The 18,582-nt window shown below is 35.7% G+C and overlaps 1 long non-coding RNA gene across 1 annotated transcript in view; it reads left to right on the top strand.

Moving 5' to 3' along the window:
* The window catches only part of LOC306666385, a 45,788-nt gene that overhangs the window by 10,774 nt on the left and 16,432 nt on the right, over positions 1–18,582 (top strand). The window contains exon 4 of the long non-coding RNA XR_013765294.1: positions 6,607–6,703. This is a non-coding gene — a long non-coding RNA (uncharacterized lncRNA). The remainder of the gene's footprint in view (positions 1–6,606; positions 6,704–18,582) is intronic.

An 18,582-nucleotide genomic window follows, 5' to 3' on the forward strand; every position in this document is an offset into this window, starting at 1 on the left:
GATAGTGGAATGAGACAGACATCATTATACTATGTACATGTGTGATTTGACAAATTGTGTGAATCTACATTGTGTATAGCCATAGAAATGAAGAGTTGTACCCAATTTGTGTACAATGAATCAAAATGTGGTCTGCAAAAATAAAAATAAATAAATAAATAAATATGTACAGATAAAAAATTAATTCAAAAAATCCCTAATGTTATAGTTTAAATATGAAGTGTCCCTCAAAGACTCATGTGTTGGAGGTATAATCCCTAAGGCAGCCATGTTCAGATTTGGGGAATGATAGGATAATGAGGGCTCTGACCTCTTCAGTGGATTAATCTATTGCAAGTCACAGCTGAATGGATTATTGGAAAGTGGTGGAAACTACAGGAGGTGGAAGCTAGTTGAAGGCCTTGCGGGTGTGACTTGGGGCCATATGCTGTTCCTTGCCCCTTCCTCTCTCTCTGTTTTCCTGCTGCCATGAGATGAGCAACTTTGCTTCACCAGTTCCTTTCCACCACGATGTTCTGCCTCACCACAGGCCCAGAAAAAAATGGAGTCAGCTGACAATGGACTGAAACCTCTGAAAATGTGAGCCAAAACAAATCTTTGCTGCTTTAAGTCTGTTGTCTCTAATATTTTGTCATAGGACTGAAAAGCTGACTGATACACCTGGTAAAGCATCATAATTAAGGCTGGAACTGACAGTATACTCACAGGACTCACCTTGCTTCCCTTGCCCTAGACTTGGCCTGGCCAGTCTTTTCTTAGTTTAAAATTTTGATGTGTTATCATGATATTTTTGCAATTATTTTCACTTAAAATACTGCATTAAAACACTTCACTTAAAATACTGTGTAAAAACAGTTTTTGGCACCCCTTTAAAATTCAGGCCTGAGGAGAATGCCTCCCTTATCCTACCTACTCTGGGGGTTAAAGACTGAGGATTGGTTGCTTCAGCAACACAGAGTCAGGGGTGACCCTAAAGAGTGCTGGCTTAGTGGCATTTCAAGGATGAAATTTAGCAAGAGGGGATTCAAGAGGGAATGGATGGAAAAGAATTGGAAACAGTGAACTTATAGTGTTAGTTTTAGGAGTTTTACTATTAAAGAGAAGCAGATAAATGGACACAACTTTAGGGCATGTGGGATCAAGTATAAATTTTATTTCATAGTGAGAATTCTACAACATATCTGTCTGCAAGGAAAATGATAGAAACTTGTGTACATGGGGAGGGTAAAGGGTACATGTGACTAAATGGGAACAAACCTGGGCACCTGTGTACCCTGGGCACTTGTGTAAGCTTGGAGTGAGGACATGGATGTGTTTTCAGTTTTACTAGAAGGAAATTATGTCAGCTCACTAAGGGACAACTATGATAAAATATTAATTCTTTAAAGAAGAAAAGAAGTTTAAGAAGAAAAAAACAATAACCCTAATGTAAGGTGGTTATGATTATGTCCCAATCAGTCTGTGAGCTTTCTGGCAGCTAAGGCAAAAGGGACATGATGCAAATTACCCAACTGGTTATGTGGAAAAGAAGATATAATAGACCCTTGGCGGAGATGGTGTTCCCTAAACTAACACTAGTAACTGTTACATTTGTAACATGAATTACTGAATGGACAAGCATCCTTAATAACTATTTCATACATACAAAAGTGTGTTCAATGTGGATCATTCTTATAATGTCTTTTGTAAAGGTCGTGCCATGAACAGGAGTTGCCTAAGGATTTAATCTTTTGATGTTCAATATAATGCAAGTTTAGAACTTGGACCTACAAAAAGCGGTCCAATGAACATTCTTTTTTTTTTTTTTTTTTTTTTTTGCGGTGCTGGGGATTGAACCCAGGGCCTTGTGCTTGCAAGGCAAGCACTCTACCAAAACATTCTTAAATTTAATTGTCAATTGTACTTTTGAGTGCAGCACAGTGTCCAAAGCATCAAGGTGACTCCATCAAGCCTGGAGTACATCAGTTATGCTCCACTGTGGATTAAGGACAGAGGACATCTCTTTGAAATGCGTGTTGTGGCATCCACACATTTATTAAGAAAGTTAAGGAGACTGCTTTGTGCTCTAGCCCTGATGGGAGGCACAGTGGGTCACAGGCAGAACTGTAAGCAAAGCAAGGGTTTTCCTAAAAAGGAAGTTTGACAGTTTGGTTTAGACTACTCCAGGATCGTGACAGAGATGATTTCAGATTTAATATTTTTCATAGAGTCGTTACCAGACATTCCTAGCTGTATAACAATGTTAGGTTACTGCAGTGTACATTTACCAGTGTGACATCCTGATGGGCCTTCCAGGGATACAGAACACCCTCCTTAGATGATAGAATGAATTGGACTTATAAAAGGAATTATTTGTTGTTAATCTCTTAAACATTGGAGGATATCAGCCTGGAATTATAATTTTAATTTAAAAAGCTTTTAGTTTTTTTTTCCTTGAAAGTAATTGCTACTAGAATCCTTTGACATATAAGAGCTTCAATTGAATAGGCATCTACAACATGTGCATTGGCTGGATTTACTTATCTCTAACATCACATGTTGAATTTTGAAAAATTTAATTGGTACATCTTAATTTAATTTATATAACACAAAACATTTAATTTGACTATGACTTAATCATGGCATTTGCTTATTTAACAGACCTACTTTTCCTTTTTTATCATTTTTTTCTTCCTTCCCCTTTTCTGCTGTCAACACAGAAATCCTGCTATAAGAATGGGTTGAGGAAGGGTAGTCAAAGTGACTTGGTGCCAGCCTGCCCAGGAGGGCCTAGACATAACAGAGAAGGTGGAAAAGAGGATCAGAGACTTGGTGCCATGCTAGATGACTAGAGGAGAGAAAGAGAGCCCATAAACCCCAAGATATGTCATCAGGTTAGATAGTTACAGATACTAAAGTTCCACTTGGTGTGGGTCAGACACTGTTATCCTGGAATTCAAAATGCCAGAACTTTGTTTTGAAACCACCAAGAAGTTCATCTTGAAGGGAAAACTATTCAAATCTCTTGTCTCTTAGACATGATGATTCATCTCCAAGTCATTTTATACTTTTGAAATTTGTCAGTAATATAATGGAAGCAAAGTTTTTTCCTGAAAAGAAGACATAAGCTGTTTGTTTCTTGCAAAGGAAGTGAAGAATGAGGAAACCATCTGGCATTTGCTCAAAATATCTAGATAATTGAGGCCAAAGTATCTTTCAGCTTAATTTTATATCAATGAATATCCTTCATGCCTCTTTCCACATTTGTTGTGTAGAGAGTATCTTAAGGAAAGAAGCTGAAATTTATCAACAAGGATTTAAAAATACAATAATTATTAATACTGTTGGGTTGTGCTCTCTATTATTCCTAGAAATTTTGTTATTCTTGAATTTAATACATGTGTGCATGTGTATATATATATATATATATATATATATTAATTGAAGAATCTTTACAGACTAAAACTCCTACCTTTATTGAAAATTTCATAGCATTGATCAGATATTTTCCACAGGTGATGTGATCTCTGTTATCTCTCAAAAATTTGCATTTCAAAGCTGATTGATGGACTATGTGAGATGAAGTTGATGTCCTTTTCCTACAACAGATATAGGATGAATCTTTGCTGGAAAAGTATTATTTACTGTGAAGATTATTTCATAAATTTAGTCTTATATTTCTAATTCAGAAACATATGTTTTATACTACCCCTTAAAGCTCTGTTATTAAAGCTCACATTTCTTGGGAAAATATAGCCCTGATTAAAAGGCATTTAATAGCTGGGTATTTTTTCCCCTTCTTGACAAGTGCATAAAGTATTGTTTTATTATTCATTAAAAATATAATTATTTTATCTTCTCATCAAGTCAACAGATGCATACAACCTTTCATTACTAGTGTTTAATCTGGGTGTAGGTCACTCTTTGTTTTGCTGGAGATAAATTAAAAAGGTTTGGGAAACATTGTAACCTCCCAGTTAAAGAAAAATGTTTATTTCATTGGAAAATTAGTGTTAAAATCTGACCAAACTCTCTCTCTATCTTCTGGTCTTCTTTGAGTTTACATTCAACTCAATTTTCAATAGAAAGATAAAGAATCCTCTTGGGACAACTACAGTTAATTAGCCAAACAGGAGGCGAGCAGTGTCTTTCCTTAGTTGAAGAATCAACATGATTTCCAATTTTTATTTCTCTCTTTTTCCCTTGGCCACTCTTTAACAAGTCATCAATTGAAATAGCTCTGAATGGTCATTTTGGATAGAATTTGCCTAATTTTTTTCTATGTCTTAAAAACCTGATTTGGAAGGACCAGGTTTAATTTTCTACCCCAAACAAGTACTAAGCTATTAAAAACATGAGATGACAATTTTCACGACTTTGGCATCAGTCAGTGAAAGAACCATGATTTCTGAGCGATGAGAATGTAAAGAAGTAAGTCCTACAATAGTCTCAGCTTAGTTCTTGGAGTTTCACGGCCACAGCACAGGGAGGGAGAAACCCAAGTGGATTTTGGCAGTTTATCTGAATTCTATACTCAATGAAAATGTATTTAAAAAACAAAGGGGAAATAGGACATTTTTAGACATGTAAAACCTGGAAGAATTCATCACTATTAGAATTATACCTTAAGAAATGTTTATGGACATCTTTCAGGCAGAAGAAAAATGATAACAGATGGAAATCTAGATCTGTAGAACAAAATGAAGGACACTGAGTAAGTAACTATGCCAATAAATATGATATTTAAATCTCTATAAGATAAAATTAACCATTTAAGGCAGAAATAATAATGTGTATGGTGGTTTATGATATAAGGAGAAGTAAGAGCTATGAGGAAAGTCAAAAAAGTTCAGGGGAGAGATAAATAAAAACACACTATCATAAAGTTTTATGCTATATGTGAAGTTGTATATTGATATTCCAGGGTAGATTGTAATAAGTTATAGTACAAACCCTAAAGCCATAACTGAAAGAACAGAGCAAAAAGCCTTGTCTAATAAGACAATGAAAGAGAAGACAAAAATCTTGAAAAATACCCAAACTTAGGGAAGTCAGAAATAGAGGAAAAACAGAACAAAGAGCAACTGATGGGATAAATAGAAAACACGTAACAAGGGGTAGACTTAAAACAACTATTACTAAACACACTAAGTATTCATGGTCTCGATATCTAAAAGGCAGTGATTGTCAAATTAGATAAGAAAATAGCAACAACAACAAAGCCAATTATATATTGTGTATAAGAAACATGCTATAAGTATAAAGACAGGAATAAGTTATAAGTAAAAGGATAGGAACTAAAGCCATGCTAATCAAACAAAAGCTGTAGAAGCTATATAATATTAGGAAAACACCACCAAAAGAGACACATTACCTTTAAGACAGGGTATTAAGTTTTCATTCCTTTTTATAAGTATAAAATAAAAATATTGCAAAGGTTAAACTGGTCTGATATCTTTCAGTCATGTGAGTCTTTAATAAGTTTTAAAAACTGGAGATACACTGAGAGGTGGGATAGCTGGGTCAAATGGTGGTTCCATTCCAAGTTTTCTGAGGAATCTCCATACCACTTTCCATAGTGGTTGCACCAGTTTGCAGTCCCACCAGCAATGCATGAATGTACCTTTTCCCCCACATCCTTGCCAACATTCATTGTTGCTTGTATTCTGATAATTGCCATTCTAGCTGGAGTGAGATGAAATCTTAGAGAAGTTTTGATTTGCATTTGTCTAATTGCTAGAGATGATGTACATTTTTTTCAAATATTTGTTGATCAATCGTATTTCTTCTTCTGTGAGGTGTCTGTTCAGTTCCTTAGCCCATTTATTGATTGGGTTATTTGATTTTTTGGTGTTTTTTGAGTTCTTTATGTATCCTGGAGATTAATGCTCTATTTGAGGTGCATGTAAATCAGCATACTACAGTAATGTAGCTACATCAATATTTATAGCAACTCAACTCACAATAGCTGAACTATGGAACCAACTTAGGTGCCCTTGGATGAGTGGATAAAGAAAATGTGGTATATATATACACAATGGAATATTACTTAGCTTTAAAGAAGAATGAAATTATGGCATTTGCCAGTAAATAGATGGAGCTAGAGAATATCATGCTAAGCAAAATAAGCCAATCCCGAAACACCAAAGGCCGAATGTTTTCTCTGATATACAGATGCTAATTCACAATCAAGGGCAGGGGCTAGGGAAGAATAGAGTTATTTTGGATTAGGCAGAGGGGAGTGAAGGGAGGGGAGTGTGGGCGTAGGGAAAAATAGTAGAATGAATCTGACATCATTACCCTGTGTACATATATGAGTACATGACCAGTGTGATTCTACATCATGTACCAACAGAAAAATGAGAAATTATAATCACTTACGTACGATGTGTCAAAATGCATTCTATAGTCATGTATAACTAATGAGAACAAATATAAAAATTTTAAAAACCCTTGAGACACACCATGTTCCTCCTGCCTATATTTCTTTAAAAAGGTTCTTTTTTCAAGGTTGAATGAGAGGTAGGGAATTTGCATTAGACAAACACTAAGAAACACAGAATGAATTTCTAACTGTATGGCTGATGTAAGAAGGTCTTTCTCATGAAGACCTCTCCCTCTTTGTAGTTGTCCTACAGATGCCCTGAGCTTCCCCCCAAATATGTGTAGGTGTCCTCATCTCTCTCTGTGGCCTCATCTCACTCAACCTATTCAGTTGCTCGAGGTAAGAGCCTTCATATCAACCTTGATTCTCTATTTCATACCCTACATCTCATGGATCCTTCTCGTTCTACCTTCAAAATGTACCCAGAATCTGATACCTCATCACCTTTATTACTGCTACCTGGTTTGAGCTCCCTTCCTCTCTCCATCCACTGCAATAGTCTTTTATATGGATCCCTTCTTCCACTCTAGTCCCTCACACTACTCCCCACCTCCAAGTGTTCCCCACAATCCTTGGATTCCCTCTTCTCTGTAAAATCTGAAATCTTTATAATGGTTCATGAAGCCCAGGAAAATTTGATCTGCCATTATTTCTCTGCCATTCTCTTCTGCTCTTCCCTTTGCTCACTCTGCTTCTACCAGGGCCCACTTTTTGATCCTTCAACAGACTATGCATGCTCCCTTTTCAAGGCTTTAAACTGACTATTAACTCTCCCTGGGACATTTCCCCTGATGTATCTCCACGATTGTTTCTATCACCTTATTCAGATCTTTATCAGATGCTAACCTCTTAATGAGGTCTACCCTAACTGCCCTATTTGAAATCATAACCATTCTGGTCTCAAATATCCTCCCCACTCCCTAACTGCTCTATTTTATCCCATAGCATTTATTCCTCCTAACCTACTATCTTATTTATTTATTTATTATTTTTAGTCTTTCTATACAAGTGTAGAAGTTCTATGTGGACTGGATTTTTGTCTACCTTGTTCCTAAAGGCCTAGAATAGCATCTAATGTAAAGTAAGAACTCAGTAGTTATTAACAATTGTATGGCCATACTTAGGAAAGAGTGAAAGGCCTTGCCAGAAAGAAATCAGCATATTTCATCTTTTCCACCAAAATGTCTGCCATACATCTCAACTGATATTACTGGTTGTCAAATATCGAAAGATGACACTTTTGACAGTGAAGAGGATGATCAAAGATTTTGGCTATGTCTGAAATTGTTTTTTTTTTTTTGGGGGGGTGTGGTTTTCTGCTTTTCCTATTTGTATGCAATTTTTATACAACTCAATCAAATGAGTAATGCATTGCGAGGTTGTTAGGCCTGAGAAGGTGGAGTTTCACCTGCTTAATTATTGCCAATTGCCAATTAAGAGAGAAGATATATCACTTAGAACAGGAAGTTTCTTAGGATTTGTAGGTTCTTGAGAATAACTCTTCAACTTTAGCAAAAAGTCTTGAGGCAAGGAAGTGGTGGTTCCTATGTGGTGCATTTAAAGGTGGCACTCTTCACAAGGGAGAGATCCGGAGTAAGCAACTGAAACTTTGATGTACCTGACAGTGGCGCTACTGGATGTACAGCACATGCAGGCACGTGGCACACGGACACATTCATGTGCACACACATCTCTTACCCCTGAACCATGCTCCTCACTCAGGAGAGTAGACTGAATGACAGGATCAGTGAAATTGAGAAAGTCAACAAGGAGTGGAGGTAGCCACTCCCTTTCAAGGTAAATCTTTTCAATGTTTGAGTTTTATTTAAATGAGGGAGATGGTTTGTTCAATATATTCCCTACCTCTGGTTGACATCTGTAGTTTGCATTTGCTATGCATTTGGCTTGTTATCTGTACCAGGTGCCATGTTTGAAGTGATAAAGAGTTTTATTTGCAATGCCTTGCCCTTTGCTGCAATTTGTCTCCCTGTGTGGAGTGGTGGTTATGTCATCCTTGGAGCTCATTGAGCACAGGGGCCATGTGTTTTAGTTTTTCCATAGCTTTTCATTACAATAGTGTTACTTGCAAATGACCTAGGCAGTATCAGTAGCCACCACCACAGCAGGAATGACCATCATCAACTTGTTAATCATATGCTTTGTGACAGAGAATGTGGTACATATTTTACAAACTTGTCAATTTATTATGTTGGCTTTCATTTTCTCTAATTTTCTTAGATTTCATTACTCTTTATCTGAAAGAGACACATTTACATTTTACCTGCCTTACTAGTTCAATACAGAGAATGAACAGGAATAGGAATTGGGGTGATAGGGATAGAATTGTGGAATGAGAAGAATCCATAAATAGAAGACAGATTCAGTCTGTGATCTAAGAAACAGTAATAATTTTGAGAACTTCTAATAGAATTTTCAGGGGAAACTTTGGTTGTGGTAAGTAAAAGAGGAGGAATGGATATCAAGACTTCCCAATTAACTTCTGATAATTAACTGTGGATCAGCAGTTTATTGAATCATAAAAATGATTTTAAACCCTTTAAGAGTTGTCTGTTGTTGTTGTTGTTGTTTTTTTTTGTCTTTCATCAAAGTGAAATCTACCAATTTTCTATTGACGCTTTTCTTCTTTTCTTTCCATAATTATAAGTTCAAATTTTATCATAAACTCAAGAACATTAGTCATATTTTTTTTTTTTTTCATTCTTTGCTGAAACTTAGTTGTGTTACATGAGTTAATTGTGGTTGAAACTTTGGGGAATGAGCATTTCATAACAGAGATTTTCACTGCCACACTATTTGAAGATAGTAATGGAAAAGTGGCAGTATGTCCAATATCCTACTCTGGTCTTTTGATTTGAAATGAAAATTGGCTTCTCATTAACTTTATAGTCCTGATTTTCCTCTCATCTTCATCTCTGTTGCTTTGGTTGAATTGCTCATATTTTACTCCTTAGCTCCATCATTAACTCATGTATTCAATACATATTTTCTTTGGGCCAGGTTCTGTCCCTAGGACCTGAAGACACAAAAATCAATCAGAAATGTGCCTTGTCCTTAGGAAGCACTCTGATCACTATTAGAAGGAAATAGATACATCTCTTAGTCAAGTTCTAGTCAAGAATAAGATGTAAACACTGGGTATCATTTTTCTTCTTCTTTTCTTTCTTTCTTTTTTTTTTTTTTGTTGGAGATGCTTGTGAAGTTACATTGGGTATCTCAGCAGAGAATTTGACATAGGGAAATTGGTTGCACAGATAGCTGTTAGAGGGCTGAAGAGGCACAAAGAGGAGACTGTGGTATCCTAAAGAGAAAATAACTGCCGAAAACAGCTCTTTGGTGGGTGCATGAAACAGAGAGATCAGGAATATCAAAACCCAAAAGTTCAAAGTAAGGCCCTGCAGAACCTGGGTTTATACCATGAATGCCATGAATTGCAGTCTTAACTTCACCATCTTACTTCTGTATTGAACATTGCCAATACCATTTGTCTACCAGCATAGTTCCTTATGCCATCCAATTTTTGGAGAGAATTTGGTGTTAAATTTTTCCTTATTTAAAAAAAAGTCTGTTAAGCACATATTTATGTATCCCTAAAGAATATGTGGTTTTATATGTCTTGTTTTTGAACTTTATTAAAATGTCGTACTTTTTGTAGCCTTCTGCGACTTTCCTCTTTTCCTCTTCATTTTTGTGGTTCTAAGGTTGATCAATATTGTATATTTTTGATGTTGTCTAATACTCCACAAATGGGTTAATTTCAGTTATTTGTACTCTGGTAGTGTAATGGATATTTATGCTGTTTCTATTATTTGCTATTAAAGCAACACTGCTCCGAACATTTTGCACATCTCCTGGTGAAACCATCAAGTTCGTCTTCTGATCATATATATTTGTGTGTGTGTGTGTGTGTGTGTGTTTGTGTACCTAGGAGCAGAATATTATACTACACACACACACACACAAACAGAACAATTGAATGTTTAACTTCACGAAGTAGTGATACGTTATTTTGTAATGTATAATGTTCATTAAATTTTTTTAAACTACAAAATTACCCATGATTTATCCCTAACTCCTGGCTGATTATTGTATTCCTGGTTCTTGTCTGCTTATAGAAGTCATTTTGATATGTTAATTTTAATGCCAAGTAACCGCTTTTTATTTTTGCCCTAATTATGAGAAAAGATAACCTTTAATTTATTCTAGTGAAAAGATCTCAGGCCCTTGTGTTGTGTGACTCAGAAGATGAAGGAACATCATAATTTCTAGCTCCTTCTAGGAGGAGGATTTCTTGTAAAGCTAAGGATGTTTAATCTTCAAGATTCCTTATTTTCCTGGATCCCTACTATCTTTATTTGAAATATTCACCTTTGTGTATGCTTTTTATGCATAATCAGTTTTTTTCTTATAAAGGACCCTGTTTTGTTTTAGATGTGGTGTCCCCCAGAAGCTCGTGTGCGAGACAATGCCAGAAGGTTAAGAGGAGAAATGATTGGGTTATAGTCTTAACCTAATCAGGGAATTAATCCCTGATGGGATTAATTGAGTGGTAACTGGAGTCAGGTAGGGTGTGGCTGGAGGAAGTGGTTCATTGGGGGGCTTAGCTATGGGGTATATATTTTATATCTAGAGAGTGCAGTGTCTCTCTCAGTCTTTCTCTCTGATTGTCATGTGAGCTGCTTCCCTCTGCCACACTCTTCAGCCATGAAGTTCTGCCTCACTTTGAGCCAGGAGGAATGGAGCCAGCCTTCTATGAACTAAGACCTCTGAAACCGTGAGCCCTCAAATAAACTTTTCCTCCTCTACAATTGTTCTGGTTGGGTCTTTTAGTTACAGCAATGAAAAAGCTGACTAAAACAGACCCTAATATTTATAAGCATAATGTTCCTTGAAACTTAGATTTATCCCTAGATTCTCTTATGTTGAATTTAATTTGGGATTTAATTTACATTTTATAAGTATGGTCTTCCCAATCCTCTACAATTGCTTTTAAGAGACTTCTTAAAACATTCAAAATGTTTGTCTCCTGAATATTTTAAAAATCACCTCAAACAATAGACTGCTCACTAAATTAATACAATAATGGGTTCTTTCTAAGGGATATTATCCCAGTTTTAGTGAAGGTACTTGGGAATGAGTCAAAATCTTCATAATTTTCAACACAGTGGACAGATCTATTTAAGTCTTTGCTTCTTGAGTCCTTCATCTTACTTTACAATTTGGCCTTAAGGGCCAGTCAGATTTAAGAAAATAATATATTCATATTTCATAGACTTGTTCCAGGTTTTTCTTATAATCTCTGTCTGATTTCTCTAAAGTTAAAATAATGAATAATATTAGACATAGTAAGTCAATGAAATGTTTATTTAGGAGATAGTACCTTACCCATAAACAGCTAACCATCTCCTGGTGATTATCAGTATGTTGTGATCACTGATTTAAAGTTATCTTTATTGACTTCTGATTGCTGATATTAAGAGCTCTAAATACAAAACAAAATTTTCATTGAGAAAGAAGTGAAGTAGAATTGGAAGGTCATCATTGCCTTTCTGGGCATGTTATTTTTCATGAACATAATCCCTGTGGCAGGCTCCTTTAATTTTTTTCCTGAGTTCTAATGCTAATTTAAAAAAGCTGTTTTTTGTTTGTTTGTTTGTTTGTTTGTTTGCTATTGTTAGGTTATCTCCAGGGCTTCTATATTATGGTACCCTCCCCACACCAATAACCAAAGTCCTCTTGATTGCTAGTCATGGAAGGTACTAGAGCCTTTCAACCATTGCAGTCCTTTCTCACACTGACTCTCCACAGGGTGCAGTGGGTCAGGTCAGACATTCATAGCCTGCTCTGACCTTTCCGTCCCAACCTGACCAAACCCTATGCTTAACTTACAAAGTCCCTACAAGCCTGAGGCCCATCTACTTTCATAAAAACATTAACTTTTATATATAATTTTATTCACAATTTAAAAATTCCCTTCATAAAAGGGCCCCTGGATGCCCACATTTCTTTCTAAAGAATTAGATCAACTCAGAAAGGATTTTAGTGTTTGACAGTTTCTTATTCAATAAAAATTGTTAGATTTCTCAAAATGTGTCCATGGGCCTCAATTTAAGAAACACTGGCATAGAAGGAGAAAATGACTTTTTATTCAACTTAGGCATCCTCAAACTCACATGTAAGCCCTTGCAGTGAACATCTCCTGAATATGTTCCCTTCATGCAGACCTGTCTCACTCCTGTTGGGACTCTCCTCCAATCAGAGATTCCTTTGAAATATTTCTGCATGATGCTCACTTCTTCCCCAGAGGAGGGGCTCCTTTTTGTTTCTTAACAACTCCAGCAGCACCTTTGTCTCTGTCAAGGTGTGCTTTGAAGACTTCTCTCCTTACTTCTGAAAGCGCCATGAGTACCATTAATCCATGCCCTGACCATCTCAAGCTAAGCAATGGAATACTCAGAGATAGAATGTTCTTAAAGCTACAGAATAGCAGCCTCAGTTAATTTGCACAGAATATCTTATTCCTACATCTGTCTTTTGCAACACTTTCTTTCTGGTGAATGTAAGACTCCTTAAGCAATAACAACTTGCATTTATACAGTCTTATGAACATGAACTCACATAAATCACATTCATTAGTACCTCTTCCCTTCAGAGGTCTCTTTCCCAGGTGACTAGTGTGCCTCCAGCTTGCCTCCCAACCTCTGCCTCACCTCTATTATTGGAATAATTGTGCTTGGCTCTCCCAGGAGAAGCCCACCTGCCCGACCCTTTTCCTCACTCTTCCCTGATTTTCACACCAATTTAGCTGAGGCTCACGACCCCCTGCTGCTGGTTCTTACAATCCCTCCTCACCTGCCCCTGGACTCACCTAAATTGTCCTCTTATATTGCAATCACTTTCCTATTGTGCCTTATGGTGAACTCTGAGGTCCTCTGTTCTGGCTAAGCACTAATATCTTACCTCTTCTCCAGCTCAAAAATCCCTTTTTTTTTTTTAACCCTCCCGTCTTTCCCATAAATATTGGCTATCTTCTCAAATGAATAAAAATTGAATAGTCCAATACTTGTGGTTAAGAGGGCAAGCAGTGGTAGACTCTGGCTTGGCTATCAGAGTCCTTAAAATGAATATCCTTCTATCCCTGAATATTTTAACCAGGATACAATTTTAAAAATTTCCCTAGGCTTCAGTTTTCTCATTTATAAAATGGAATAAATAATAGTTCTTTAGAAAGAAGCTATGAAAGGGCTGGGGTATGGTTTACTGGTAGAGCACTTGCCTAACGTGTGAAGTTCCATACCACACATTGAAAAAAGAAGAAGAAGGAGGAGGAGGAGGAGGAGAAGAGGAAGAAGAAGAAGAAGAAGGAGGAGGAGGAGGAGGAGGAGGAGGAGGAGGAGGAGGAGGAGGAGGAGGAGAAGGCTGTACAGATTAAATGAGAAAATAAGTGTAAACTCTACAGATGTAAATGTTTTCATTTAGGTACAGTGTTTTCCTTTGGACTTATCCAATAGGTTTGCTGTTTGACCTAAGGAGAGTAAAAATGTTTATATTTTTTGGAAACATTTCTAAGATAAATGTTAAATTCTAAGATTTAACATTTGAAATGTTACATTTCATACAACATGTTTGATTTACTTTTATTTTAGTTTATTTTTTTTTCATACTGGGGGTTGAACTCAGGGGCACTGGACCACTGAGCCACATCCCCAGGCCTATTTTGTATTTTATTTAGAGACATGGTCTCACTGAGTTGCTTAGCACCTTGTTTTTGCTGAGGCTGGCTCTGAACCTGCCGATCATCCTGACTCAAGCACCCAAGTCGCTGGGATTACAGACTTATGCCATGGAAAGTGACTTGATTTACTTTCGACTAGGGCTTTTAGTATGATTATTATGTATATTTAATATGATTGTTTTCAAGCACTTCTTTAAGTGTTTGAAAACATAACATTGTTTGCCTAACATCTGGATAGTATTATTTTTCTGCATAGATTGAAAGTTCTTAATAAATAAGTATTCATAAATTCTCATTTTATTTAGAACAGGAACCCCATTCTATAATTATCATTCCCATTTCAAAGATAGGAAAATTAAGGCATTAAGAAAAAAGGCAATTTGTTCAAAGTCACAGAATGGCTAAGTGGGGATGATAAGGCATAAGCCCAGATCTAGTTTGGTCTTTGTGCAATTTTGTATCAATATTTTAAAAAATGCACTAAAAAACCTAATCAGAATCTTCTGAATAGTAATCATGTGCTGAAAGATGGTGTATTCTTTTTGCATAAAAGATTTTCTGCATTACAGCAGGGGGCCTTACCGTGATGTGTCAGGAGGAAGAAGAAAATTCATTTCTTACACCAGCCTGTCAGCTGCCCTTTATGATTGGACCATATACCATTAGACAATCACAAACAGTGACAAGGGCTTTTGCTCTGTAGTGATTCTCATGTTTGAATTGGTTTGCTGAAATGCTGTTCTATGCTGCAATACCAGAAAACACTACAAAGAACAGATGTGCAGTACTATGCAATATTTATCATTTAGATGTTTAATCTGGGAGTTTTAAATACTACTCCCATTTTGTTACAGTGTATTAGATATTTGAAGTGTTTTTTTAAGATCTGTGTAAAAAAACACAATAAATGATATTTTTTATTATGGATTAAGTCCTTTGTTGTTGACATAATCACATCCTGAAAGTGACTGAAAATAAAAATCTTCCCAATTTTCATTCCCCAAATTACATACATAATTTTGATTGTGTGTTTGTAGCAATTTCACCAGAGTAAATTCACATCCTCTGCAGTTGGTATAATTCTTATACCTACCTTAAGGGAGACTTCCCCTGAAGCAGCACAGAAGATATGTGCTCTTATATTAACTCCCAGTAGATTACAAAAAGTAATCAGAATCAAATGGAAGATATACTCCCCATTATATATTTTCAGACTTGAAGTAGTATGTTTTTCCTGCATACTAAAGCAAGTAGGGACCTTTTAAATTATCTCTGGTCCCTTTATAACTCCTTGAGTAAGTGTATTGCAAATAAGCACATTTATCATTGAAGACTCTTAGTAAAGAATATGGTATTTATTCAGACTGTTCAGAGACACAACATTTGAAGAGTTTTAAGATTACTTATTTGGTTTAGAGCCATATTCACTTCTTGACCAGGATATTGTTACGTGCTGAAAGTTAGAAAGCTTATCATTTCACTGATCTATGTCATAGCCAATGAAAATATTAATTTTAAAGAATTAAAATGTAGGGTAGGCTATATGAATTTTAATAATGAGTTTCATGTTTAAATTATAAGAAAATTTAATAGAATATATATTCCTAAGGTTAATTTTAAAGACACTGCATTTCTTGAGTCAACATGAATGCTATGAAGAGATTTCAGGATGAAAAATTAGTATAGAACAAAGCCCACTGTGGAGAATCACTAAGTACCAGCTATGATAATAACCTATTACAAGGCACCTGGTTACAGCATGGATTTGATCATGGAGGTCAAATCATGTTCTCTGTGTACATACTGATGTGTGGTGCATCTCTTTTCTTATAACTTGGAAAGCATACAATAGGGGGTTCTGTGTGTCCTCTGGCTTCTGCATAATAACAGGATTCTATAGAGTGAGGCCATTAAGACATTTATGAATGCATCACTGGTGACTTAGCTCGGAGATTGCAAAATGCTTGTGGATGGAAAATTTGTGCTTACATATTCATTTATTTAGGATTTTACTCTTACTGCCAAAAGGATATGGGGTGGCTTTCATACTTAGAGGAATGAAGTAAATATATTAAAACAAATATTAGCCTTTCAGACAAACATTTTCTCATTAGTCTTTTCTCCGTGAAGGGAATGAGGTTAAAAATGGTTTGAAGTTTCTTAAGTCATTAGATTCTGTGGCTTTTCTAAAATTAGAGTGCCAAGTTTTCAGTAACTATGTTTGTATTTACATAATTTTATTAATTTTTATTACAGTTCAAAGCATACAACCATTTTACCAATTGCCTTTTTGTAATTAGAATGTTATATCTTCACTTTGTTTTGGCTCTCAGTGAATACAGTAGCATCACATTTCATTAGCAAATACAGAACAGTATTTCCTGATGTAATTAGACAAGTGTATTTGGTGTTTAACATGATTTTCATCTTCATTAGAAAGAGATATGAAACTTATGAGTCTCCTTTATCACTTTGAAAATTCTTTTGCCTTGAATGAAAATCTTTTTGTAATTTATTGTTCTTGTTTGGTTCTGTGAGGCAGCATGTCACCTGGATTAGTGGTTACAGCAAATTAGCCTAGTTTGGAAGAAGAATATGAGCTTTTGAGTGTGTGTAAGCTATAAAGAGATGAGATTTGGAATAGTATCTTAAAATAACTGTTCAGCTCAAGCTGAGAAAGTTTTGGTTGGACCTTCACATTTGTCTGGAACATTTTTCTTGAGACTGGACTGTTTTGGACACTGGCTACCTGGTTGGTTACCTGAGGTGCTCTTTGTGGTGATGAATGGTAGTTTAGGGTTAAGTAGTAGAACATTATGGATTACTGGACAAACCAACATTCAAAGGCATTGAAGAAGCAGAATCTGTATGATCATTTTTGTCACTATATGTACTTCTACTAAAAATGGGAATTATTTATTCACTCTCTCTTACTAAGGTATAGAAACAATGATAAAAATAGGGTTTTGAAGTAGATTTAAGTTTTTTTTTTGTTTGTTTCTTTAACACTTAATAATGGTGATATCTCCTCCCTTTTTACTGGGCAGTTTTTAATTTCAACACTATATGGACAATTTTCATTTATCTTATTTGTATGTCATATTTTCCATGGTAAAAAAATTTCATTAGAAATCATGTTGACTGTAAATTTTATTGTATTAAGGACTAATTAGAACCATTTCAATTGGTCTTTGAAATTATATAGGGTATGAAAATAGTATGTTATTCACATATATAAGATTGCTTCTGATATTTAAGACACTCCTTTTGATCCAGTTTTTCTCTGCAGTAGTTCTGAACTTAATTCTTAGCTCAATGTAACAGAAAGATATTGGAAACCTTTGTAACTGCCTCAGAAATTTAGTAGGATAGGATAAAATATCATATTTTTTCTTGTGTTTTAGAAAAGTCGTAGAACATAATGACTTAAACTTCATATCATTTTTAACTTTTGTCATATGTGTCTTTTAAAAATATTATTTTGCTATGCATTTCCTCAAGGAATTTAAATTATTTTATAAGAAGAATGATAAAGCAGAAAATATTTAAAAATAGGATTAAGGAAAATAGAAATTGGAAACAAAAGATAAGATCAGAAACAAAGTAGGGCATAATTAAAATAACTGTGCCTAAGTGAAGATGGAGAGCTTGATAATTGTTTAAGACAAGAAAACAGTGTTATGTTATGTTCAGGCACATAACACTTTTCTGAGCACTTTTCTGGAAAGGAAATTTCCATCATAGAAGTGCATATAAGAAAGTCTTGAATGATGCCCTCAACAATATTCCTATAGTCAATGAGACCAAGGGTTTCCAACAATAAGGATTCACCCTTCATTAACATGAAAGCTGAGGGCAGACTATAAAACAGTCTAGTATAAGCAGTTCCATAAGGGATCAAGACAATATGATACTAATGAGAGCTTTTGAGATTCACCTTGGTTGTTCTAGAAGAAGGGATAGCTAGCACATCCTTCAAACTGTTCTCTCATGGACGACAGGCAATTCAAAGCTGTGTTCTCTGTTGGGGTGTTCTGTGTCATGTATTGAGGTAATAAGTGCTTATCATGCTCTGGGTGCCCACCTCATATCCACAGTCCCTTTATGAGCAGGTATTTCCATGTATAGACGTTTCCTGCTTTGTCGTGTGACCTTGTTACTAATGCCATAGCCAGAGCTGGACCTGGGATCAGTAACTGAGTCCAAAATCCTCCTCTAGGTCATTATGTGAGATGGTGTGATAGAAGTTCTTTCTTTATGTTAGGTTCAAACTATCAAGGACTAATTACTGAAGTGGTAACCTTGCTCTTAGAGTTGCTGACATGAAATTATGTAAAAAGAGGTGGAGATCAAAGAGTGGCCAGAAGTGAGAAGTTTTCTGAAAGACGATAAGCTGAAGCCATGAGGTAGAGAGGAAGAAGTCAAGGGAAGTGATAGCAAGTGGGGGCAGACTCCTAAAACTGTT

Source organism: Sciurus vulgaris, assembly GCF_902686455.1.
Source record: "Sciurus vulgaris genome assembly, chromosome: 7".
NCBI lineage: Eukaryota > Metazoa > Chordata > Mammalia > Rodentia > Sciuridae > Sciurus > Sciurus vulgaris.